Source organism: Chamaea fasciata, unplaced genomic scaffold (genome assembly GCF_029207755.1).
Source record: "Chamaea fasciata isolate MVZ Bird 193981 ecotype frontalis unplaced genomic scaffold, bChaFas1.0.hap1 SCAF_5, whole genome shotgun sequence".
Classification (NCBI taxonomy): Eukaryota; Metazoa; Chordata; class Aves; order Passeriformes; family Sylviidae; genus Chamaea; species Chamaea fasciata.
The window spans coordinates 55573161-55600714 of record NW_027094090.1 but is presented as its reverse complement, the minus strand read 5'-3'; the positions used below and the strand labels follow the sequence as shown (position 1 = coordinate 55600714).

Below are 27554 nucleotides of genomic sequence, written 5' to 3'. Positions count from 1 at the left end.
AGCTGTCCAGATGATCCTGGGAAAGTTTGTACACACAGCGACTCAGCCAGCAAAGTGCTGGGTGTAGCACACTGCCCACGAGTGGGTGTTCAGCCTCAGAGCAGGTTGGATCCTGGATCCATGGATCTGCTCCAGCACCTGCTTCTCCTTGGTGACCAGAGCAAAGCAGGCCTCCGAGGGGCAGGAGGGCACCATGCAAGAAATGAGCCACCAAAGGGCTCTGGAATGTTTTGGTGGACATATGTATCTCCTTCTGCTGTGTGGCTGAGTGTTTGGAGTCCTGATGGGTCCGGCATCTCTCTCACCCCACTGACTACCTCGAACCTCTCCACTGGGCAGCCCCCAGGCTCTCTGGCACTGCCAGAAGATCACAACCCGGCACCTGTGAGGGAAACCCAGAGACTGCTTCTCTGAGCTTCATCGACCTGGCACAAGGGAGCTCTTGTATTTGTCATCACCAGTGTTGCTATGGCCACGGCACACAGGTATAAACCTTGCCCAGGGGACATTGTTATAGCAGAGCAGGGTGCAGCTCAGGAACCAGTACTGCTTTACTGACATGATTTATCTCTGTGACCTGTCCAGGTCTCTGGAGTTTATCCTTTGAGTTGCTTTTGCAGGAAGTCTCCTTACGATACAGCCCTAGGTGCATTTAGTAATAATATTTTACATCTATATTAGGCTCTGTGCATTCCAAGTGCAATACAAACTCATTCATCTTATCTTTTTATCTCATGACAGTTGCCTGCAGTGCTGAGTTGGTTTGATCCCAGCCTCACAGGCTTTTCAACAGTGGAATTGTTACCTGACTAATTATCCGTCTAAGTCACGATGAGGGACTGGTGGCTGGGCTCCACTCTCAGTTTTAACCAGCAGCTCCTGCCCCTCCCGCGAGAGGGCCCTCGGTCTTTCTCCTGCTGAAGAGAGAGAAAAGAAGATCTTGGAGGCGATTTTCATTTAGTTTGTTTTAGGGTGTTCACTAGGGGCAAAACTGTTTTTCAGAAATAGAAATACGCTTGCCATTGATCCATGGGAAACACAGTCAAGCATCTCTGTTTTAATTTCACCCACATGAAATGAGGCCAACATAGGCCCAGCTTGTATTGCTCCTATCCCTTCTCCATTCACTTCACTAAATGATGCACTAATTCAGTGTGCAGTCTGTGGTCATGCCTTTAGAGATTATTTATATTAAACTCGTAGGTCACTGGTTATAAATAAGGGATAATATTTTCCATAGTAGGCACTCCTTTATGCTGCATGCAGCTCAGGTCACTCAGTCCAATCGTGATGAATCCAGACTGGAGGAGCTGCAAAAAGCATTTTAATGAAGGTGTACAAGGAGTGGCTGCAAAGGATTGGAGAAAACTCAGCAAAATGTTCAAAATTGTCAAAAAGAAGTAGGTTCTAAAAGTTTCAACTATCACGAGGTGATAATTTTCAAAAGCTGAAATGAGTTAGCTCTATCAAAGGAAATTAAGACAAATGGAACAAGTGAACTCACACTAAAAACACAACAGAAAGTGGCTTATTTAGCTTTTTTTTTTAACCTAGGAAAAAAATCTCAGCAGGTATATGACTTTTTCAGGTTAAACATGTGATTTGAAACTTTAGTTTTTAATATTAATGCTGACCACTAGCATGACAGATATGAGTAAAAAGAATGCTCCAAGCTTAAGTTTTCAAAACTTAGTCTACCCTAAGGAATGGGAAAACACACAGGAAGGGTCTCTCACTGGGCATCATCTCTCCCATCATGTTGGCTGCCTTCAGGACTCTGCTTCACTGCAGCAAAATGAAACACATCAGCACCATAGTTACTGCTTTTTAAGGGACTTCCAAGAATTTTCTTATCAGGATTAAAGTGAAGCAAATTACATAAGGCTGTGGAGCCTGGATTCAGCAACTCTTAAGGCTGCCAGAAACATCATCTGTGTAATACAGATGGGTTGTATTAGGTGAGACTAAAACACATTTAGAAAACGCATTAAAGGTTGGGGGTTTTTTTCTGAGAGGGCTCTTCCAACCTGCTACCCCCAGTTTTTGCTACCTCAAGCTTCACTCACAGACTTGGAAAATTGTTCACCAGGAATTTTATATTCAATTAATATATTAAAAGTTCCTTAAAATATGTCAAGCTACTTTTTGCATAGAATCACAGAACTGTCTGGGTTGGAAGGGACTTTAAAGATCATCTCATTCCATCGCCCTGCCACGGTCAGGGACACTTTTCACTATCCCAGGTTTCTCCAAGCCCTATCCAACCTGGCCTTGGACACTTCCAGGGATGGGGCAGCCACAGCTTCTCTGGGCAGCCTATGCCAGGGCCTCCCCACTCTCACAGGGAAGAATTTTTTCCCAATATCCAATCTAAACCGCTCCTATGTCAATTTAAATCCATTACACCTTGTCCTGTCACTACAGCTCCTGATGAAAAGTCCCTCTCCAACTTCCCTATAGCCCTTTCAGATACAGGAAGGTGCTCGGAGGTCTCCATACAACTTTCTCCTCTCCAGGCTGAAGAGCCCCTAGTCTCCAAGCCAATCTCCATAGGGAGGGTTCTCCAGTCCCTTTATTAATTTTGTGGCCTCCTCTGGACTTGCTCCAGCATTTCTGTGTCCTTCCTATGTACATTTATCCAGCACATCATTGTTATTTTGCAGTGGAATGGTAAGTTTGCCACAGAACTTGGTATTTAAGACCGTGTGGGATCTTGCATCCTCTCCTGATGAAGTCCTTGTGACCCAGGGCAAATATATTTTTATGCTACTCTTGCCAGTTCAATATCTCCTGTTTTGTATGTTGTGTCTTCAGCATCTTCTTTGTGGATCTCTTCCTTCCTCCAACTGAAAACCTGATCTGTGGAGAGGAACTCCAGCACCAACACCGCACTCCCAACTTCAAGGATTTGTTTGACCTACCTACTCAAAATAATATTGTCTTTCTGGCCTTCACTGAGTAATTCCATGACAGAGCACAATCTAAAGCCACGTTTGCTGCATTGTGTAAGACAATTTGTCAGGTGCATGTAGCCCTAGTTCTTTGGAGACAAGTATGGACAAATTCAGTGAGCTGGAAAAAACCCATTTCATGCAGCCAACAAAGGCTGCAGTGATTCAATACCTCTATCTCTTCTCAAGAGAGGCACTGTTTCTTTGTCCAAGTTTTTGATTCAAGTCAATTCTATGTGTGGGAGTTCTCCCCTAGAATCATCTGGAAACCAACCCTATAGCTTCAACACTGTGCTCGAGGAAGCTTGAAGTTTGAAATGGTCACCTCTGCTAAAACACAAATGTGACTGTTTCCAAGTCCCATCCTTCTGTCACCACTAGACATTACTGTTTTAACACCCATAAAGAGGATTGTCCTCACTGCCATTCGCTTTCAGCCTGAGTTGGGGCTGATCTGTGAGACTCTTGGTCTCAAAATGATTTTCCCAGTCTGGCAGAGCTGGGTTCGTGACAGCTGAGCTTCTGGTGGCCTGAGGCACATGTTCTGCCTAGGAGCATTCACCAGGTGCCCTGGCTGGAGAGGCAATTCCCTGCCCATCCTGTCCTGGAGAAGGGGCTGGCCCCATGGTTGGGCACCATCTGCTGCAGCCTCTCCTCAGCGGCCAGTGCTGTTTGGGTGCCTGTGGGGATGTGAAACTGCTGTTTGCCCACGAGGTGTAACTGTTTGTCAGCCCAGTCTACCACGTCCTTGTTTCTCCCTCAGCACAGTTATTGCTGTCCCAGCCTTTGATAAGGCAAGGGCTGAGATAGCTACTGTACTTTCAGGCAAGGCTCCAAGTCAGCGGCTACCTTTCATCTTCCTTTTATTGCCAAGGACAGGGACAGACAGGCCAGACCACTAGCTAGCTAATAAGTAATAGGGAGCTTTGCTGAGTCCCACAGGCCTCCTCATCAGGTGGTACATTTTTTATCCATATAGATTTATATACATTTTTCGGATATCTACAGCTCCCACAGCGTGAGGAACAGGAAAGGGCCAGCTCACAGTGTGTGTGTGTAGGTCAGTGGAAATGCACGTCTGCAAAGGGATTTAGCTGTAATTGGGTAACTTGACAGGTAGAACAAACTTTTGCAGCCCTTTGCTCTTTTCAGTCCCCAAATATGACAGCTTAATCATTTCCTAGATGCAAAATGTCACAGAGATAAAGCAAAGTTTATAAAGGACGGCTGGTCACATCACAGAAAAATCTGGTGATATATAAAAGCAAAGAAACTCAAAGTTCAGGAAGCATTTGTTTTCCTCTGAACTTCCCTGTTTCTTCTCTCTCAGCACTCACAAAGCTGGAAATTTGGCCTGAAGGTTCCTTAAACAAATATAGCTCTGTCCTTTGCATCACCATACGGTTCACCATCAATGCCACATTAGGTAAACTGTGAAAGTTGAAACTCAGTTGCTTTGTTCCAGGCCTTCAAATGTACAGAGGTGCTGAAATTTTGCTAAAATAACTGAAATAGGAGTTTCCTGTAATAATTACCTTGTAGCTTTATGTGTCTTATAGTATAATCAAACACATTCAAATTTAGACATGATTTTCTCCCCACCAAAGTGGGAGCATCTTGGTGCTTTCAAAGGCATATTTCAGCTGACAGGAGAAACACTTTCTCACCATGAGGGATGGGGTCACAGCCTTTCACCTCCTTTCCAGGGACATCACTTACAACTCCATGGAGGCTCATCACCCTACCTTGCTCAGATTCCCAGCCCACTAATCTCGGTTGTATCACTAAATTTCAGCTTAAAGGGCAGGGTCTGCTTTTGCCTTTGTGTGTGTAGCATGGCTGAAACCCTCCACATGAAATGACATCACACAAAAATCAGCATGGGCAGGGGGTAATTTGGATCTTTCACTTTTTGGTTTCTGCTCTTTGAGTTTTGTTTTTTTGGGGGGGTTTGGGGTTTTTTTTTGTTTTGTTTTGTTGTTTTTGGTTTTGGTTTTTTGTTGCTTGTCTAACTATTTTACCAGGTGTTGGCAAAAAATACATGAGTAGGAAAAGGAGCCCAAGAAGGAGAAGTTTGTTTTTCCAAGCACCTAATACCATTAGCACAGCAGATATTATTTACCTTGAGAGGATAAGGGTTGGTTTTTGTGAGATGTATAAATGCATGTGTTGACTGCACAGGACTGTCCCTGAGCTCCAGCATGATTAGTCATTGATGATTAGTCAGGTGGTTTCTTGTAAGTGCTTTTTGGGTGCCTGGATGAATCACCCCAGTTTGATGTTTGTCAAATTTTGGTATTTTGGCAACACATCTTAGCCAGCAGAATGATTATCCATATTTGCTTTTGATTTGACATTCCTTTACAAGAAGAGCTTGGGGAGGTTGGTGGCTTTCTGCAGCTCACAGTCTGAATGGCAAGATGGGGCTCACTCACTGTTTTTATTTGTAATGTCTTAGCAACCGTAAAAACACCCTGGGGCCTTCACAGACATGCTGGAGGATGTAGTCCTACCCCTGGGCAACTTTCATTCTCCATCAAGAGCCACAGGGTGTGGAAAAGCCGTAAGAAAACCCCTGAGAACAAGAATAAATTTGACCCCATCAGCTGTGGCTTTCCAGAAGGTTGTAGATACAACAGAATCATGGAATGGCGTGGGTTGGGAGGAACCTTAAAGATCATCTCATTTTAACCTACCTGCCTTGGGCAGGGACACCTGCCCCTATCCCAGGTTGCTCCAAACCCTGTCCAACCTGGCCTTGGATACCTTCAGGGATGGGGCAGCCGCACTTCTCCGGGCAACCTGCTGTGCCAGGGCCTGACCACCCACACAGGGAACAATTTCTTTCTCATATCCAATCTAAACCTCCTCTTTGTCAGTGTGAAGCCATTCCCACTTGTCCTGTCACTCCAGGCCCTTGTCAAGAGTCTCTCTCCATCTTTCCTGTGGGCTCCCTTCAGGCACTGCAAGGCCACAATGAGGTCCCCCCAAAGTCTTCTCTTCGCCAGGCTGAACAATCCCAATTCCCTCAGCCTTTCAGCAGAGCTGCTCCATTCCTCTGATGCCCTTGGTGTCCCTGCTCTGTCCTGGCTCCAGCAGCTCCCTGTCCTTGCTGTGCTGGGCCCAGGGCTGGAGGCAGCCCTGCAGGGGGGTCTCAGCAGAGCTGTAGCCATTGTCTTTTATTTAAAGTGGATCAAATCAGGACAAGTAGTGAGATATCACTGGATGGTGAAACACTGTATTTAGGGTTTGAAATTTCTATAAAAATAAAATATGCTTGGTTCAGAGAAGTCCAGTTTACGCAGTATGTATTGCAGCCACAGAGGCAGTCCTTTCCTTTAAAATCCTAATTTGAAGCTACCAAACGTGCTCTCCACTTGGATTATTCTGAATGCAGCTGTGACAGTATGCAGGACTTGGCCAGTCAGCCACTGACTTTCACCTCTGGATGCTTTCCTGATCTCTTATAACTCACTGCTGACAACATTATTTTGCCTTTCTTTTTTTCTTTTCAGGAGTGTGGGTGCACATTAGCTGTTAAAAAGCAATTTACATACCTTAGCTGTACTCAGCCAAGAAGCAGCCACAAAACCCAACTCAATAAATCACAACAAGAGGAAAACAAAGAGAAGGTGCAGAACAAGGGTGGCAGGACACTCATAGTTTCAGCCCAAAGGAAGGGGAGATGAGTGTTTCCAGCAGTTTCCAAGAAACAGTTCTCCCTTATTCAAACTGTCACAGTTCACTGATGTAGTTTCTGTTATCTGGCCACCTCTCATCAGTAGTTTCTTCTGAAACGATGAGAAACCACACAGAACATCTAGCTAAGATGACAGAAAACTCTTCGATTACTTTTTAGAAGGGTTTGCTGCAGGTTTAATAGGATGGATTTACCTTGTGGATTACAGGAAGGTAGTGAGAAGGGGTAAGGTTCAGATCAGCTGCAGTCACTGTGGAAGCTCAGCTACAACCTGAGCCCACAGCACACTCTAAACAAATAATGTCACTCAGGATTCACCCCCTTCATGCTGAGGGGAATGTTGGCTCTGGAACTGTGTGGTAGTAACACAGATAAGCTATCTGGCTGCTGGGAGCTTTATTACAAGCATCCATCTAATAGAATAATCCCAAATTCAAGCAGCTCTCCCCCCGGTCAGAAGCCACAACTATGCTCAGCCCATACAGAAGAACCACAGGTTTTCTCCACAACAGCTTCCTGTAAAAATCACACACTTGTCAATATAAAAATCTGCTGGATATTTGAAACAGAGAATCTGGAGAGAGTATGACATGGAACATAATTTAAAACAAATAACACAGGGACTACCACCAAGTGTAATATTGGCATTTATATACAGCTGAGTGAAACCCACTGGAGTTTTCCTGTTTAAAAGAAGCTGCCACATAATTTTGAGATTGTAATTCCAGTGCCACATATTTTAGGAATGTCAGAAGAGACTTTGCCTCTATTTTGGCAGAGATCACTTATGAGCTTACTGAAAACCCGAATTCAAACACAGAAATGAACTTGATTAAATACAAAGGAAAAATGACAAATAACTTAAGCCCAAATATTACTTGAGGGCAACCAGTGATAAGAAAATGGAAAGTGAGGGGCAGATACCCAATTAATAAAATGTCTTCTTGAAATGCTCTGAGTTGTACAACAGAAGTCTTTCAAAGAAGTATTAGAAACAAAGCAGAAGCCAACTGGAAACAGCAAGTGATGTTTTGCTTGCTTCACTTTCACTGAGCAAAAGAGAAGAAAGTAAACAAAAAGTTCACGGAGAAAATGCAAAGGTTAGTTCAAAATCCTTTTAAATTTAAAATTTCAGCAACACACTGGCCGGAAGCTTCAACTCTCTGTGTCTCTCTGAGTGGTACAAAATTCTGTCTCTATTTCCATCAGTGCTTTGTGGGTTGTTCTGACTCTTTGTTCAGCATGCACTTGCCTTTCTAACAAGCCAGAGCAGCTAGAGGATGCAGTCCTTGGTAATATTTAAAGAGCAGAAAACCACTCCAGAAACACGTGGCAGGGATGAGTAAGCAAAGCCTTCCTGGTTGTTGATCAGTGACAGACTCAGCAACTCCAGCAGAGGAAATATTTATCTTAGAAGGGTGCACAGCTTCCGTTAGGTTTTCACTCCAGCACTAAAATCTGGTGCTGAAAGCTTTCATGATCAGATGATTTTATTTCTTTCTTCCTTTGAGTCACAGCAGTGCCTTTTGCTGTGCGCTGTACCTGCTTAAGCAAACACCCAGTGCTGTTTGGTGAACTTTGGGGGCCAGGCAGGAAATTTCTCGCAATGGTGCAGTGACAGAGCAAAACATTCACCTCCACTGCAAGTTAGCAACACAGATAAATAGCAGAGCAGATTGGCTGGGTCACAGGTAGGAGACCTCCCTTCCTCCAATAAAAGCTGCCTTCCGAGGCTGGGTCCCTGGAATCCTAACAGTGCTGTTAGGCCAAGAGCAGAGATCCTCATGCCTGTGGTATTTGCTCAGAGGGCATGACCACTTTGGGCAAGTCTTTCATGTGAGTCAGCTTTAGCTGATCCATGGGAAAATTCCTTTGTGTTGTCAGGCAGGGTTTGCTCACAGTTTCAAAGGATAATCCGACTGAAAGGAAAATACATCTAAATTTTAGCATATTTTGGTCAGGTCTTTGACTAAACATGGTGCAAAGCAAAGGATGCTCAGGTTTTTTGACGGCCACTTATAGTGAGGAAAGCCCTCCATAAGGAAGATGCAGAAATACTCCACCCTGTCTCTGGATTCTACATCATCTCTGACCACACCAAATATCATATGTGCAAATACTGATGAAATAGATTCAGGTGAAACGTGTAAGTTCCAGTAATGATGCCTGGAGAAAGTAAGGAGCTAATCCTGCAAGCATTTATTTGTTTGGTTACCCTGTGTCTTGTCAGGTTCCTCAGTCACTCAAGAAGGGGCAGCAGGTTCAGGGCAAAAGCAGGGCAGAGCATCTTCCAGCCCCCTTCTGTGTCTCTGTGTGAGGAGCATCCAGAAAACTCCACTGCCCCACTGCAGTGGAAGACCTGTTCATTCACAACTGAACAGGGGCACTGGAAATCTTTGTGTCATTTCATTGCCACATGGCTGTGACAATCAGGCCTCTGTCAGCTGAATCCACTGCCAATAATGTGCAGCATTAATGAGATGGCAGAACGCAGGTCTGCCTTCTTCCAAAGTCTTCCTGTACCTGAAGGGATTCTGCAAGAAAAGTGGGAAGAGACTTTTTGCATGGGCATGGAATGACAGGACAAGGTGTGATGGATTTAAACTGACAGAGAGTAGGTTTAGATGGGATACTGGGAAGAAATTCCTCTCTGTGATGGTGGGGAGGCCCTGCAACAGGCTGCCCAGAGAAACTGTGGCTGCCCCATCCCTAGCAGTGTCCAAGGCCAGGCTGGATGGGGCTCTGAGCAGCCTGGGATAGTGGAAGGTGTCCCTGCCCATGGCAGGGGGTTGGAACTGGGTGATCTTTAAGATCACTTCCAACTCAATCCATGATTCTGTGATTCCATAACACACACACACACCTCCCTTGCTCATCCTTGGTGTCTTACTGCCATGTAAACAAATTATGGTCTCTGTAAGATGGTGATCATGTCCTGAGCTTTCAGAGCCATGCTGTACCTGCAACCTGGCTGAATTCTCCTCTGGTTCAGGTATTGCTTCCCTAAAAAAGCCAGTTTCCATGATGCCTCAAAGACAAGTTCAGTGACTAGAAGGGATTCTTCATATGTTGGCCAGCGAGAAATCCTGCTCTTCTAGCACAAACAACTTGAGGACAGTTGCAGGGAACGAAGAGCTTGCAAACTGGATGCATGGACACACTACTTTAGTCACAGACCCCTGGCTAATGTAAATTCTCATAGCCTTTTGCCTTCAGTGGATGAAACTGTTGTTCTTCACCAGCTGAAAAGGGCAATACAATGCATTGTAATCACTCAGCCATCAGTAGTGTCAAGAAAGAAGTTGCTAATCACACTTTTGGTTTTTTCCAGTGTAAGTTGCCAGTCCTTTTTTTATGAAGATAACCTTCAAAATGCCTTCAACCTCACTGCTGCTGAAAGTCTGTCAAGGTGAGCTCTCTGACAGAAATCAGATTAGTCACTGCTCTTGCCTTTACTCACAGCAGGCTGTGAATCTTCAGAAAGTATAAACACATGATCCATAGCCTGAATCACAGTCCAGCCCCAGCACCCTCATGAAGTGAAGGATCTGGGTGCTGCCCTGAAGATGTGTCACAGGTGAGGTGAACCCTGTGAGGAGATTTCTGGTGGCTTGCAAATGCAGAGAGAGTAGAGATCCCACTAGATGTCCCTCTGCCCCTTTATGCTCTTCCAGAGCACTGGCATTATGAACTGTCCCAGCTGTGATCAGGTGCTGGACCTGGAAAATGGGATGGATAGATCCCTGTTACATGGAGCTTAAGAAGCAATGCATAAAACAGCTGGGGGATGCTTGGATACTGCAGCAATGGAATTCATAAACATTCCTGAATGCACCCAATGTCTGATGGCTGCCCGTGCAAATAACTACACATTACTCACTTTTTGCTCACAAGAGTCTTACAAAGAAGGAGGAGGAGCCTCTAGTCCTCTGTAGAGGATTTCCTGGTGGGTACTGAAACTCTTCGTATGATGCAGCCCTTCTGGGGATACATGCTGACTAAAAGGGCTTCAGTGACTGCTGATATTTTCACCATTTAACAAAGGCTTTATGAAAATCTGTTTCAGCTTCTTGGCTGTTTATGAAGAATTTGTTGTGGCTACAATTTGCATATTTGGTGTCCCCACAGATGTTTGCAAAGACCTTGTGAGAGTGTGTGTGTGTGTGTATGTTACTTGCTACAACATGAAGAGCTCGAAAAGTAAATACAGTGAGAAACTTCAGTACATAACATTCCTCAACACAAGCCACTGGAAAATTGTTTGGAGTCTGTGTGCCATGTACTCAGAGGTTTCCACAGGTGTTCCCCATGAACTTGATTGAAAGTCCATGTTTTACAAAGGCTCCTGTACAACTAGTCTCAAGTCCCATGTGCTCAGACCCTCATAGTTGCATGAGGCCAATCAGGATATTTATTTCAGCACTGAATTTTAGAAGATGACTCAATCAGTCTGAAAGGTCACAGGCATCTAAACCCCATTGAAAATACTGACAATTAGACACTTAACCACTCTAAAGAGTTGGGGGTTTGGATACTGTGTCAGGTGGAAGGGGACACAATATTCACACTCACAAACAGTAAAATACAAATGACAGCTGACATGTTTTTACCCTAGAATTGGGAACAAAATAATTTGCAAAACAGCTGGGACAAAACCCCCAAACTAATAAATAATGTTTGAATCAGATACACCCCACTCTGCTGAGACCCTCCTGCAGGGCTGCATCCCGCCCTGGGCCCAGCACAGCAAGGACAGGGAGCTGCTGGAGCCAGGCCAGAGCAGGGACACCAAGGGCATCAGAGGAATGGAGCAGCTCTGCTGGGAGGAAAGGCTGAGGGAATTGGGATTGTTCAGCCTGGAGAGGAGAAGGCTTTGGGGGGACCTCATTGTGGCCTTGCAGTGCCTGAAGGGAGCCCACAGGAAAGATGGAGAGAGACTCTTGACAAGGGCCTGGAGTGACAAGACAAGGGGCAATGGCTTCACACTGACAGAGGGCAGGTTTAGATTGGACATGAGAAAGAAATTGTTCCCTGTGAGGGTGGGGAGGCTCTGGCACAGGTTGCTCAGAGAAGCAACCATCTTTTCAATGTGATGCAGCCTTTAGACAAGATGTTTTCTGTGATAATCATTGCTCACTTAATTAATTACTGAAGGGACCGTTCTCTTCCTGGAAACTTTAAGCCACCTGTTGTGTTTTCAGTAACTGTTGAAAAATATTTGGAAGTGACCATAGTGTCATTATGAAAACACAATAACTCGGCTACTAATACTGCAAAAAAGGCTGTGTTACATGTACTGTTCATCTGGGGAAAAGGAGACTGAGGTCAGAGCTCACAGCAGTTCTGCAGCTTCCTCATGAGAGGAAGAGGAGGGGCAGGCCCTGAGCTCTGCTGTGTGACCAGGGACAGGACCTGAGGGAACGGCTGGAGCTGTGTCAGGGGAGGGTTAGGGTGGATATCAGGAAAAGGTTCTTCCCCCAGAGGGTGCTGGGGCTCTGAACAGGCTCCCCAGGGAATGGTCACAGCCCCAAGTCTGCCAGAGCACCAGGAGCATTTGGACAATGCAGGGATTCACAGGGTGGGATTGTTGGGGTGTCCTGAGCAGGGCCAGGAGTTGGACTGGATGATCCTGGTGTGCCCCTGCCAACTCAGAATATTCTACAATTCTCTGATTCCACTGATTTCTGTGTGACATTGTCAGCCTTAGAAACTCTTAGTAGTGCACTAAGTCAGGTAACCCAAGCCCCTTTCACAAGTGTACTCAGTGTAGTTAAAGCTAATGAGTGTTTATAGGTACATGCTTACTAGTACTTTTGATACCAGGGCTAAGAATAATTTGCATATGGGATAGAATCCAGTACTCAAGTTAAGGCCTGTAGAGCACATGACTTTTCCTTCAGTTTTGAAAGCAGAGATTGCTTTCTGAGGTACCAGGATTATTTGCACAGAGGGTTTCTTGAAACTAAAAAAGCCACCTGACTGCTAAGGCCCAGCCTCTTTTTGAGACACTGTTTGCACACAGAACTGCCCAAGGGCTTTGCTATGGGGCAGAGCCTTGGGTTCCTGGACCCAGCAGTGAAAATGAGACATGGGAGGCCGGGCAGGTAGCTGGCAGGCCAGAGAATCACAGGGTAGGGAAAAGGACACCATCTCAGCATCTCTGAAGGAGGTGGAGAAGAAAGAAGCAATGGCATCAGGAGTCCCCATTGCTGAAGAGCTGTAGACAGAGTCCTGAGCTTGCCATGCAGCTTTTGGCATAGCTTTCTGTTCCTCAAAAACTCCACAGAACAGCTGTATCCAGCCACTAAGGTACCTAATTAGAGAGTACTGTGCCCTCTGCAAGGTCCCTGACCCCACAAAAGCATGTCCTTGCAAACAGGCGCCATTCCACCTGAGCAGAAGAACATAGGGAGAAGACAAACTTCTGGCACTAATAAAGAGCATTCTGGAAATCTGTAGCATTTTTCTTTCCCCTTTGCTTTTCACTTAGGTCACAGCTTGGGCTTTTCTAGCAATGGCAGGGAGCCAAATTCCCTAAAACTGCTAGAAAGGCAGTTCCCATACTATTTACAGCATAACTGGAAGCCAGAATTAGCAGATATCTCATGAGTAAGCTCATTCTCATGAGATTTCTGGTCCAACTTTGCACAAAGGGGGAGACAGAAGTGTTATGGCAGGACCCTCTTAAGCTTCATACAAATATTACACACCCAGATGGGTGCACTGTGCTTTAAACTGAAGTATTTTAATCAAAGGTGTGCCAACACTCCAGAAACAGAAAAAGGAAGTTCCCTAATGACACATTTATCTCATATTCTGGCAGGGAGAGCTTTTCAAAGCCTCTGGTCTGTGTGCTACACACAGATGGGGCCAGGAAACAAGATGTTTACTGGCTGGTTTTGGCGGGGCTGTCCCTTTTCATGAGCTTTGGATTTCTCCCACTTTTCCCCAAATAGACCTTCTCCTTTCTCGAGATGAATCGTTAATTATTGGGCTATGAGGAAAAAGAAGACACATCCCAGAAAAGTCAGGCTCTTGGGCTTCTGAGGATCCTTCTGGTTTGGACTCAAGAGTAGAACAAGTTGGGGTGAGAAGCTCCAGGATGTGGGCGTTTGCTGCATGTCTCCTACTGTAAAAACGCCAGTGCCAAGGGAACTTCAACCAAGCAATGCACCTGGAGTGTTCAGGCGCACTAGAAATGAGTATTTCAGAGCTTCAGGGTGCCTCGTGTTGCACTTGAGGAGCAAATAAACACATATCATGGGTTTGGACCAATGTGATTGTCCCTCTTCTAGTTTCTGGATTTGCAGATTGGTGTCTGCATTTAGTTTCAATTTATTGCCAGGTAGCAAAAGTGAAAACGACACAATTATTCTAGGTAAACTCCCCATCTATATTATCACTTCCTTTACTCTGAAAACACAAGGTAAACCTCAATTCATAGGAGCATCTTCTTGCTAAGCAGCTATTTATTTGATGATTCAACAACACTTGAGGTTCTCATGTCAAACTTTAAAGCAATTAGAAATGATGATGTATGAAATAAAGTTGTACAGAAACCATATGTCAAGAGACACATGGAGCTTCATGGGTCTTCCTCAAGAGCACCAGCAGGACTTCAATTTATTTCAGTGTGTTCAGATGTTAGATTTAGCTTTTAAATTGGGTTCATTGACAAGTCCTTTTCTGTTACTGTTTCTGTTAGAAAGGAAGATCTGTTCCTATGCATACTAGAGGCAAGACCAAATTCTTTTTTTAATATATATTTAAGAGCAGGATCAAACCACTATTTATTTATACACCAATTAAGAAGTTCCATCCTTCCAGCTGGGAAAATGCTGTCAGACCACGTTTGTTACGTACTGTACATTTTATTTTTGGAGCAGAGAGCTAACAGTAAGTTGAGATTTTTTTTTCCCAGCAGAAAAGATACAGTGAATGTTTTCAGGCATTCCTGGAATTAGATCAAGTTTTGAACTGGAGGCAAAATCAGTGGCTCACATCATAAAAAACAATTTAAAAACCCCCAAAAGAACAGAAAAGAGGAAAAAAAATCAAAACCCATGTAATTATATTAGTTAGACTAGTATTAACAGCAATTAATGTCACTGTTATTTATTGATCAATGCCTATTGCAATTGGCATTTAGGAATCAATTCCCAGAGAAGCTGTGGTTGCTCTATCCCTCGAAGTGTCCAAGGCCAGGTTGGATGGGGCTCTGAGCAAGCTGGGATAGTGGCAGGTGTCCCTGCCCATGGCAGGGGAGTGGAACTGGATGATCCTTAAGGTCCTTTCCAACCAAAGCCATTCCATGATTCCATGATAGCTGTGGTTCCAGGAAAATTGTGGTAATTTTTCAGCAAATTCTCATTCACTGTTTCCAGCACATCAGTCCCACTTCTCCATCCTGCTCATGCTTGGTCTTCACCGCAAACAGCCCAGTGAACTTTTTATGGAAAAGCTTTTCTGCTTCAGGGTAAATTCTACCTAAATCCTCCAGAACAGCTCCATGAAGCAGCTGGAATGAACATTTGTGATTTGCTTTAGAAACCTAACTGCAGAATTTACATTCCTCAGGGAACAGGGACATTAGCTCTGATGACATTTTTTCCAGTAAACTGGCTGGAACTTCAAATATTTGCAGCAAAATATTTCTGTTGACCACTGAGATATGTGTATGGATCACAACAGCAACACAAATAAATTTTAAATAGGTCAATGAGATAATTTCTAGGGCTAGTCAGGAAAGAAGGATTCCATTCCACACCTAAGAAAAAACTGACACCACTGAGAAATGTATTACTCAACAAAAGCCAAAATTTCACGAAGTTCTATGATCACCATTTGCAAGTCAATTGAATGAAGGTTCATCAATCAAATTATTTGTTTTATCTCAGTCTTACTGAATATAACACTCAAATCATGTTTTTAAATCACATTCTGGAAGAAGTTTTCTCCATCTGAAACAGCTGCCTCTCACAGCAGATCTCCCTTGAGCTCAGAACATAAAGAGAAGAGGGGTCGCTCAAGAAATTATTCTTACCGACTATTTTCTGTAATTATGCAGAATAATACAGAAAGCATTCTTTTTCTTTGAAAGAAAAACAATCAAAAAGCAAACAGTTATTTAATTTTCTAGTTTTCTCATATAGAAAAACCCCAAACAACCAAAACCCCAAAGAAATGGTCAAAACAGTTTGATCTAGAAACTCCAAAAACTTTTTGTACCATGGGATCAATGCACCATCCAAAAGGATTTGGCACCAAGAGAATCCCATGGTTTGGGAATACCTGATGCATGAGCAAGTGCTCAGAGGGAGGGATGCCTAAAGCTTTTTATAATATCTACAATAAACCCATGTAAACTCATTCCTCTGGCTCTGATTTCATTGGTACATTGGGCCATCATATAAACAACCTGATGCTGTAAAATTCTGAGGAACTCCCAAATTACTGGCTGGGACCTGCTAGAACTGGTGGAACTTGACAAAAATAAGAACATCTTTCATTTTCCTCAGGAACTGATGCTGAGAAGGCAAAACTTTTAGCCAAGGACAGGCAGCAGGACTCTTCAGATCATCTTGTGCTCCACCAAAAACAAGTCCTGCAGGAAGATTTGTGTGTATGACACTGTGCTAGTAGCAGGTTAGTAAAAAGAAGACAGTACACCTGAAAATGTCTGCATTATGAAATATTTTGCATCTTGGCTAGTTTTTGCTATTCCCACAGCAAAAGCAGTTCATTCTGTCTTTTTCATTCAAGAAGGAAATTTTTTTTTTTTGGTGCAAAAGCTTCTTACAAAATTACATGTTTGGGATTTGAAACTTCTAGAAATTCACCTTTTTCCAGACTAAGATGGGAAAATATCCTTCTCAGAAAAAAAAAAAAAAAAGGTGCTTTGAAAAGCTGTAAGCATCTGAAATCAACATCTTTTAACAGATAATAATTTTTAATGTCAGCAGACCCAAAAGAGGCTGGCAACAATCAGGATGAAAGAACAGTGCAATGCAGGTTTACTCTAGCAGACTTTTTTCCTTTTTAAAATCTCCACAAGTTGCTTACTTTGGCATCTGAGAAAGGCCTTATGGCACACATATCCTAGCTCCTGAGACTTTTTTCCAAAATATTAAATTTCTTTTATAGGAAGCATGAGCTGCTGGTGTGAGAAGGAGGAGGAAGGTAAGCAGGTCTGATTGGGTTCTGTCCATGTCATTTGTGCTCTTAAGTTCTGGTCAGTTTTGGATGTTATCTCGTTTTGTCAGTGCCAGACATCTCTGTTTATCAGTTTGATCGAAATTAACCTGTGTGGTCCTTAATCTACCCAATACCTCTGTGCTGGAGTCCAGGGACAGAGAGAAACCCAAAATGCTCAAAAACTTGCTCATTAACTTCTCTCAAAGCTGAGCTCTGCTCTGAGCAGGAGTTTGGTTCTGCTGCTTTGCTGGGAAAGACAAGGATGTCTAGTTTGTGATCTGATATCTCATAAGGAAGCAGCAGAGGAGTTGCTTAAATATCCCAGCCTGTAATGTGTTGAATGGGCACCGAGGCTGCTCATTCCCTGCCATCTGTTCCGTGAGGAGTCAGAGCACTATGGAGTTCTTCTTTCAGCCTGACAGATCCAAAGACACTTTTATCTGGGAGAAAAGTGCCCTCAAGGGGGAAACGGAAGGAGATAAACCTTCTGCTAAGACTGTGCTTGCTGGCATCGTGGCCATCATTCAGAAGCACTGAAGAGAAGTGGGATTAGAGTAAAAACTGCTGACATGTTTGAATGAGACCTATGCAAGCCTGTTGGTCAAGTGGTTCCCTAAATCTGCATCTATTCCAGGTGCATGCCATGATTGGTCTCCACAGGGGGTAGGGATGAGCCAAAGGGAAGCAGATCACAGAGTCTGATTTTGGCATCCTTGCATTTTGGTTGCACAGCCACACACGAGCATGACCTTAGGCTGCCATATGGATGGGGCATCCTTGTGAGGCAGATTTTTTGCAGCCTGGGTGGGCAAACGGAGCACCAGGAAAGAATGCCAGCGCAGGAAGCCAAGGGCTTGCTCAGCCCAGAGTGTCTATAGGGGTGGCTGCTTCCATTGTAAAGCTCTGGCCAGAGAAGACAAACACTGGGCAAGCAAAGCATTGCTGAAACTGCCTGGGAGACAGAATGGGTTCCTTGTGTCCATCCCACCATTTCCAGTGAAGGGCTGTGGGAGCAGCAGAACAGTGTCACCTCTGCACCCATCCAGCTGCTTGCTAGACCCCAATGCACACCCCTGGGGTTCAGCTGCCTGTGTCCCAGCCCAGCTGTGGTGCAGCTGTGTGATCTGACTGCTGGGAAAGAGCTGAGAAAAGCCTCACTGGGAGACTCTCCTCTTCTCTTGGGAGCCACCGTTAAGGCCCTCAGCCTTGATGTTTGCATGAGCTACAAAGCAGCTGTGCCTGTGCCTGGCCATGCACCTCACTGATCCATACTGGGGGTCCTGCCTCATTCCTCCAAATTTTCCTGGCCATCACTGACCACATGGCTGCTCCTGCTCACTGGCATTCAGGTCCTGTGACACAACTTGCATTCAGGTGCTGCAGGGCTGCACCCTGGTTGGTGAGACACCACCCTGGCCACCCTCTTGGTTCCCAGATTACCTTCCAATGGGGAGCATCATTCAACTCCCAGCTGTAGTTGCCTACTCCATCACACCAGTCAATGGTAGCCACTCAGGGGAGGGAGAATAGCTAAGCCATGGCTATTTATCACTGATTTAAATCAACTGAATTTAGGGACCTGTTTCTGATGCTTGGTAACCAGAAGAGAACCACTTCATTAAGGGTGGAAAGGCTTGTGCATTTGTTTTTGCTGTCAGGAAAATATTGTCCCCTGTAATCTCCAGGGGACAATGTGTCCTGCTTATCTTCACATGACTGAGAAACTGGAAAATTCATCATTTCCTACAAAGACTATCATACAACCTGAAAAATTCTTAGCATTAGGAAATACTAAGAAAGAAAGCATCTTCTGGGAGAAAAAACTTTTAATCAGAGGTCTGTGAATTGAGCCACTGACCAAGTAGCAGATTCTGTGCTTAGCTCGGAAATATTTTCTACCTTTGAAAGCCATGGACCACTGGAAGTGAGACCCACAAAAGTCCCAGAGAAACCAGACAACCTACATGTTCCAGGGACCAGCTTTCCCAGTGCCAAAAGCACAAGGACCACCAAAAGTCAGAGTAACTGGGACATCTGAGTTGACACATCTTACATTCTCACCCAATGGAAAACTCCCCATGGCTCCTGAGCAGCCTGGGGATCCCCATGGATCTACCTGTTGCCTCGTGGTTCATTGCAATTACAGTAAAGCTGCCAGGGAAGATTCCATGACTGTTCACAAAGATAGTCGGCTGTTTATAGAGAACTATCTTCATGCAATTCATGGAGACCTGATCTCCAATGATTTTTTTCCTGTGGGTTGACCTGTATAAAAGGTCACTATAATATAAAAAAATAAAGTTCCACGTGTACGGAAAATCACGCTACGAAAAGCCAGTGTCCATAAAGGAGACAAAGGAGTCCTGCAACTTTATTCGAATAAAGAGAGCGAGTCCACTGGAGCACGGACCCACGGTGTTTTCTCTCTCGAGGTTTCGGAGGGTGCAGCCTTCTTTTATCCTGAACTCCCGGCCGCATGTTGCCCTCTTCCTTTCCCCACTGGCTGAGGTACTGGGAAGGTACATCCTTTCTGAACCACCTGCCACATATCCCCCCCTTGAACCTGTCATTTTATCCCAGAGCGCAGAAATTCCGCCTTGTGCGGCCCCATTTGTCTGCTTCAGGAGTCCAACTGTCCGCGTTCTGAAACAAACCTGCGGCTTGAAGTTGGTAGAGACATTAAGACCCATTTCAAAGACGTTAACACCCATACCTTCACCCATGGAATTGCTTGTCAAGACATTACCACACCTTTCCTTTCATATGGAACCACTTGTTGTTGTCTCTTTTCAGTGACCACCCCAACCTGACATGGTTGTCCTAGAATATCCTTCCCCTTTCAAGGCTATAGATTTATTATCTCCTACTGGCACAGTATTTTTTAAGCAGTATTGCTGGAAGAAGCAGGGAGAAAGAATATTTATTTTAAAGGCAGTGCAGTGCCTGCCTGAAAACCCCTTTCCCAATCCCGATCCAAGTGTGGGAGGGTATGTTTCTTTAAGGCTGGTTATGTGTTCATGTAACAAGGCAAGTGCATACGTGAAACGAGCTTCTGCTGAAGCTTTAAGTCTGCAGGGAATTTTCTAATGATCGTTTTTAGTTAATAGGCACAAGTTGTTAGCCTGAGCTGGGAAAGCCTTTTTTTGTGTGAGCCAGTTCCACCCTCTCTTTTCCCTCTCTCTCTCTCTCTCTTTTTTTTTTTTTTTTTTTTCATGGATTTAGTTCCCACAGCTAATGTACCTAATAATGAGACTGGGCAAGCGAATGCCAGCGTAATGATATGGAGCTTGTTTGGCCCTGACAAAGAACGCAGAGCGGCTGGATGGCCTAAACCACAGGCCAAGGGCTCTATTCATCCCGAAGGATCTCTCGCCTTGCGGCCACGGCATCGCACAGAAGGAAGGCCGCACCTCAGGGCGGGCGAGGGTCCGGCAGCCCCACAGTGCCCCCCACGCCGCCCCCTGAGCCCCCGGCGCGGGGCCGCCACTAAATGGGGCGTGAAACACAGAAACAGTCAAGGGTTAGGCCCTTGGCTGAATATTTTAATTGCTGTTTCCTAACACACATACGCACCAGCCAGTTAGAGAGAGGGAAAACATCCTTTAAAACTTACCAGACAGGTTACAAGGACCTCGCTCAGCCCCAGCTCCCCGAACTCCGGTGGACAGCAGGGGGTGGTGGTCTGTCTTTTTAACCGGCATTTTCCCCTCAGCAGTTTTCCTCTGCCCTTCCCCTCCTCTTGCAAGCTGAGTTAATAAACACCTAGCAGCTTACTCCGTGGCGTCTGTGTGCAAACAGCTCCCACTGAGCCAGTGAAAACTGTCCCTGCAGGAATTCCATTAGAGCCTTTTCCACCTTGGCCTCCCAGAGCACTGCACAAAGGAAGGTGGTGGTCCTGCATTGAGTCCATGGGACGCAGCAGGCCAGCCCAGATCCCTTCCCACCGTTCGTGTCCCGCCAGTTCAGTCACTCTATTTCTGTGGCTAGGCTGCAGTTTTCCACTTGTCAAATCCTCCTCAACTCAGGAAGTACCGAGCATGAGAGAGAAGCAGGTTAAAATCACTGCGGGCATGAGAGACATTGGGGTGGGATAGGGCTTGCATCAGATGGAAGCTCAGTGGTGTTCTAGAAGATCCCACTAGGACTCCTCTTTAATGCGGATCAAACCAGAGGAAAAGATGGGCTAAGCCTTGAGGGTTGTCTTAGATTACAAAGATCTCTTTTTAAGTAGCTGTATAGGTAAATAATTTGAGAGAAACCATTTACTTTAATGTATTTTTACCTCTTACAGAATTTCTGCCAGCAAATTATCAGATTCTCACTACTCTACAAAAATATTCAGTACTGAGGAGATTTTTTTATAATTCACATAATATTGCATTATTTAAAACAGATTTCTCTCTTTTCTAGAGGAAATAATTTGCTTTGGTGTAGCTGAGTCTGTGACATGTTCTCTGTCCTGAGCTGGATGACCATGAACTCCAGTATCTATATGTGGAAATACTGACCCATCCAAGGCTGAAATGTGTATAGACCGGTTGTTGGTGATAAATAAACTGTGAATGCTTACAGAAAGCTGAACTGAGGGGGGCATTAGTATGGCTGGAGCAAATTCCTGTATGGATTTTAAGGAACTCTCATGGAGAAATGTTTGCAGAACCAGTTTGATCTGAAAGTGTCTAAAGAGATGCTTCTATATACAGTCAGTACTTGAGATATTGGCAGGATGTCCATAAAAAGGCCTTCCACACTCTTTATGATCTTGTTATCAAGCACAGGGGAGATGCCATTACACAGATACATCTTCTTTGCTTCCCTCTAAAGAAAATTACTAATCTGGCTTTGCCTGAGGTTATGATAGGCAGGGAAATGGCACGTGAGGTTATGGATTCTGCTTTGCTACTGCAGGCTCTAGAAGGAAACTCTCAAGAAGCAATAGTTTGGGTTAGAGGTAGCATTGAGGTGTACATTATTATTTTTTTTAATCAGAGCCTTTTACTGTACACTATAAAAACCCCCATTAGCATTTTCTTTTCAGATGCTCTGCTGCACCACAGCTGCTGTGACTCTGCAGTCAGGAAAGCAGAACTGGTGTGACTGCAATTCAGGAAAGAAGCTGAAAAGAGAGAAGAAAGAAAAAAAATAAGGCTTTCTAAGACAGCTTGAAGAAAGCATGCCAATTAAATTTTTAAAGAGAGACAGAGGGTAGGAAAAAAAAAAGAGCTAAAAATCTGGAGGAACCTGAGAAAAGTTGGGGAGGGGAGAGGGGAAGGAGCACAAGAGAACCATAGAAATGAGAAATGGGATGAAGGATGAAGTGAGGAAAGTTAAGGCATTGTACAGTAGTAGCTCACAGATTGAAGCTAATTACTGAGTGAGAAGAAGGAAAGGAGGACCAGAAGAGGACATATGACGAAACAAGGAAAGAAGTCCTTGCAAGAAAAGAAGGGAATCCACACAGAAACAAGAGAGAAAGCAAAGAGGAATATGACCAGGACAAGAAACCTTTCTTAGAGCAGTGCTGTGTGACTAAGCAGGAAGGCAGGGAACAAGTGAAACAGGATGTGTGTACAAACATATTTTCCCATTGTTCCCTCCTGCAAGCATTTGAATTTTGCTGCAAGCAGTGGCTTTGCACTTGGTGGGGAACCTCAAGTGTCACATCCCACTGGTGGGGGTAGAAACAGCTGTTCACCAGCTCAGGTGAGTGAGGAACCCTCTGGCACCATCATGGAACCTACAAGGAAAAGTGTCTCCAGGTGGGGTGGGGTCAGCCTGCAAGCCTTGGATGTTCACTGCACCTCTCATTGCTGTGCTGTGTGTTCCACATGGGGGTGATACCATCCAGCTCCTCAGAGAGTAATTCTTACCACACTGGCTGTGCTGTGACATCTTTTAAAGCCCAGGATTTAAGTTGTGTTTCCTACAAATGGTATTTCTGAGGCTCCTTTGCATTTCTCACCCCGCTCAGTTTGATCACATCCTGGGATAAGAGAAAGGAGAGCAGCTTCTGTGTTCCCTGTGCCTCTCTCAGGGATCCTCTGTGTCACAGCTGCTCTGAAAACATCTCTTCCAGCCAGAGAAAAAGTCTTAGGAACAGGTTGAAGGTGGGCACCTAAAGGCACTGCCAAACACCCACAGAATTTTTCAGGAACACCTCAGCTGCCTCGGTGCTTTCCTGGTGCCTGTCATCATCCTAAGGTGCCTACACGCCTTTGAAAAGTTGGCCTTTAGCCCCTTATAAAAGTATTTCCCCTGGAATAAATGACAGGCAATTAGTTTAAGAATGAGGCACTCCCTTTTAAATCCAGTACAAATAGTGAGAGTAGATAAATCACAAGACCAGTGACTCCAGATAGATATTTCACCAAAGTAAATCATAAGACTGTAATTTTTAAGCTGCCTACATTAATGCATGGATAAAATGTTTAAATCCTGGTACAGAAGTTTTTTAAATATAGTTCTCACTTAGCAACTATGTTCCAAAATAAAGGTACTAAGGTCAGAATTAAGGTGTGTTGAAAAAGAGGTTTTCTGAAATCTGATTATGCGTCCTGAGATGCAGATGTGAATGCACAATACATGTTAAAAATACTAAAAATCTTATATTTTTTTTAAAAACCAAACACAAAATCTATCAACTAGCTAGGCCAAGGAAGAAAATTCCTTCACAGGTACAATGGTGCAAAGTTTTTCATTATAAAGTGCTTGACCAACCACTATCAAAGATATGAAAACAGCGACATAAAATGTGATATTACCCACAGAGATGATTCTCATGTCTTTCTCAATGCATTCATGTCTCTTAATGCTGATTGACAAAGATTCTCAGTGACCACCAGTTATAGAAAAAACCTTTCCAGCTAATTCAGGCATTCAGGGTTGAATAACTGATGGGTAGGAATGAAATCCATTAAGAAATGAGGACAAGAAGGAGGAAGTTCAAAAGAGCAACAGTGAACTCCTTCTCAAAATGTTTCATCAGAACAATACAGAGTTCTCTGAGAAGGAACGAGTATCCTGTGAATATAAACTGTTGGTAAATGGCAGGAAAGAGACCTCCTGGCACTTGTGAACATGCAAGAAACATCTGGTGCTGGCCACAGTCATCCCAAACCTCAGCTGACACACGGAGCATAGTGACACCCTGCACTTCAGATGGCAAGTAGCCAGGGGGCATTTCAAAATCAGAGGATGAGAGGTTGCAGGAGATGTCTCTGGATTTTAGTCTCTAATGTGCTTATCCAGCAAAATAATAAAAATCAATCCATCAAATCTTCAATTTTGCTGAAAATCGAATGGGTTTGACTAGACAGAAAACCGACTGAAATCTGTTGAGATTTATTTACTTTGTTGTAATTTTAATCTCTTTGGCTGTAAAAAAAACCAAACCAAAACAAAACAAACAAAAAAAAACCCAAAACAAACAAAAAAACCCACAAAAAACCCTGATGCTGATTTACATCTTCTGAGGTACCAGCTCCATTTCTAGAAGGTGTTCCAAAAAATAGCAAAATGCTAAGCATGGGAGGAGTCTAATGGGTTGATTTGGGTTTGGTTACATTTCAGGAGTGCCCAAGGGGGCTGAGGAGGAAAACTGATGCTGTAGTATGAGTTGTGAGTCTCTCCACACTAGGAGAAGAAGGGATGAATAACAGAGGAGAGAGGGAACTAGTCGAAAGAGGCAGTGCCATTGAAAATAGAAAGGAAATAAAATAACTTTGTTTAGAAACATGTTTTCTTCAATCAAGCCCTTTCCACATTTTATTTTGACTGATTACATTACGGCACACCATACAATGATCACAATAGTATCTTCTGACCTTGTATCATGACTGTAAGACTTTTAGCCCTGTTGCTGGGAATGACATCCTCAGGTGACAATCCCTGACAACCACACTTCCCAGACCCACACACTGAAAGCTCTTGTGAAGGAACAGAAAACTGGGATATCTCCCAGAAGAGACCTCCTCTGAGAATACCTATACCATAAACTTCTTGGTAGGTGCAGAAGACACAAAGGCAAGGGCTGAAAGACAAAGACACCGTGATTGGTGGCACAGCTTTCAGCTCCCTGTAGTGACACCATGGCTCTACCTATTGAAATTACTGCGGTTTAAGCAGTTAGGACTCTCAAAAGAACATTCCTTCCCATTCCTCAAGCTGTTGCCAAGATCTTCTTCCTGCTATTGGAAAGGCAAGGAGCATCACCAGTGTGAAGCATGTGCCAAGCGAGAAACCAGAGTTCTTAGGTTCAGTCTTTGCACTCAGAAAATAGGACAGCTGCAGAGGCTCAGCAGTAAGATGTGGTGTGAGCAGTGGTGGCCCCAAGCCACAGGGGCTGGTGACAGAGTCACACATCAATGTAGAACAAAGCATGGGTGAAGAATTTTCACACTGGAAATGTGCTTCAACCTCATAACAAAACAATAACCTTTTGTGAAACCCAAATATAGGTTTGAACTTGCTGTTCCTGCAGAGCATGGGTATGTTCAGTGAGCTCCCTATTTCATTTTGGTATCATTGTCTGGCTAACAAGCACTGGAAAGGAGTATACGTTTATGTAAATACCTGGGCTGCTTCTCTGATCCTGTCTTATGAAGAATCCCAGTTTATTAATTCATTTTTGTGGGTGAGAAAATGTGTCCCCAAGCATCCTCATATTCTTTAGGAACACTGGCTCAGTTCTGCCTCACCTGCCAGCAAGCACATTTGGCTTCCACATTGCAGCTGCAACATTTATTCTTATTCTGTGGTTGTCTTCTTACCAATTTAGCCCAAAGTATGATATTCCTTTGCATTTGTACCATGTTTCTGGCACAAACACCATGGCCACCAGCAGAGTCGTGATCCAGAGCTCTGGAGACACAGATCCTCATCAGTCAGGCTGGGGAATAATCATAGAATCATGGAATGGTTTGGGTTGGAAGGGACCTTAAAGACCATCTTGTTCCCTCCCACTGCTATGGGCAGGAACTTCTTCCACTATCCCAGGTTGCTCAGAGCCCATGGACACTTCCAGGGATGGGGCAGCCACAGCTTCTCTGGAGAACCTGTTTCACGGTCTTCCCGCCCTCACAGGGAAGAATTTCTTTCCAGTATCTTGCCTTAACATACTCTCTTTCTGCTTGAAGCCATTCTCCCTTGTCCTGTCATTATAGTTGCAGATGAAGAGTCCCTCTCCAGGAATAACAATAACAACAACAATAACAATTAATAATAATAATGGACGGGCTTGCATCCATGTACACTTCTTACACATAGCAGTGCCTTGTAAGAGATTTTCAGACCAGGAAGTTCCATTATGATCATCTAAGGCTTCAGAATCCAGGCAATAATGTCAGTATTAAGGCCAGAGTTCTGACTAAGATCAAAACATTTACAATACTCCAAAGAGGCAATGAATACCCCCCTCAATGCTCCCCTGAGAAGCCATGCCAACATTTCCTGCCCCTCCTTCTTATTTCAGACATGAGCTATCTGGGGAGCTTTATGACTGGATTTTACTATGTTTTTGTCTACACAAATAAATGGTTCCTGTTCAGCTGTAATTATCCCCTCACATGGAGGCACTCTCAAAGAGATCACAACTCCACCTGCAGCAGGTGGCTTGAGGGTTTGACCAGCCCAGATCACATGCTGGCACCAGCACCTGTGACTGTTGATTATCTCACCTGAAGCACCTTTTTCCTGGGCTTTCCCTGCCAACACTCCAGCTGTCCAGCAGTGCCCAGGCCCTAAACAGTGCCATGCTCCGGACATGGCTGCGGCTCAATGGGCAGAAAGACGCATGAGTGTGTGTGTGTGTGTGTGTGTGTGTGTGTGTCCATGGGATCTGCTGCTTAAATGTTTTCCTTTCCCAGGGGATATATTTGACATCAAGATAAAGGGGCAGCGTAGAAAACAAACTTACTTTCCACTCCCCCCGCTTGGAGTCTGGTATTGTAAAACAAGCTGCGCTAGCTGGGATTCCTTTTGAAAGCTCCCGGTTATCTTAGCAGCTGTAATATAAACCACAGTCTCCTTGAAGTATATCCCTGCCACAGATCCCTTCCTGGTGCGGGCTGGAGGGGCAATACATACCATAGTATTCACAGGGAATAATGCTTTTTTTTTTTTAGAAGGTCAATCATTTTCTGAAGCTGGCTAATGCAACGCCTTATGTTTTCTCTGAGAGTTCTGCTAAACCCGCTCATTACAGATGTGCAAAGTGTGATAGCGTCCATCCCCCTGCACCTCGTTAACGCTATCTCCCTTGCCTTTTGTTTTGGCCAGTATGAACTGGAGTGGGAAGTAAAAGGGGTGATGGTTATGAAGTGTGCGTGTGAAGAGCATAATCAGAGTGGTTGTGCCCTGAGTGTTGCTTGTTTTGGTGTTACGGGTGTTTGAGGTGCCTCCTGCTGAACCGTGTCCCATGCAAGCCAGCTCACGTCTGTGTGCTGCAGAGGAAACATTCCTGTCATTCTGACACCCTGCAAGGAGCATGCCTGGAGTACAAGCACCTGTATGGTTGGCAGTCACAAGACTTTCAGCTGGTACCTCTTGTGGTTGCCCAAAGGGACCTTTCCTCCTCTTGCAGCCTCTGACCTTTGGAGGCGCGGGGCCTGGCCCCGTGGGGAGGCTCTGGGAGGTGTCTGGGCTAGGCACTGATGTCCACACTCGTGTTCCTTAACCCACTTAATTTTCCTCCTCTCCTTCTCAGTTTCCTT

General features: G+C 44.5%; 1 long non-coding RNA gene across 2 annotated transcripts in view; it reads right to left on the bottom strand.

Annotated features, from left to right (window-relative positions):
- Positions 1-27554, bottom strand: part of LOC136289723 (uncharacterized) — a 68069-nt gene that overhangs the window by 12584 nt on the left and 27931 nt on the right. For both annotated transcript variants that reach the window (XR_010720851.1, XR_010720850.1), the window contains exon 3: positions 806-917. This is a non-coding gene — a long non-coding RNA (uncharacterized lncRNA). The remainder of the gene's footprint in view (positions 1-805; positions 918-27554) is intronic.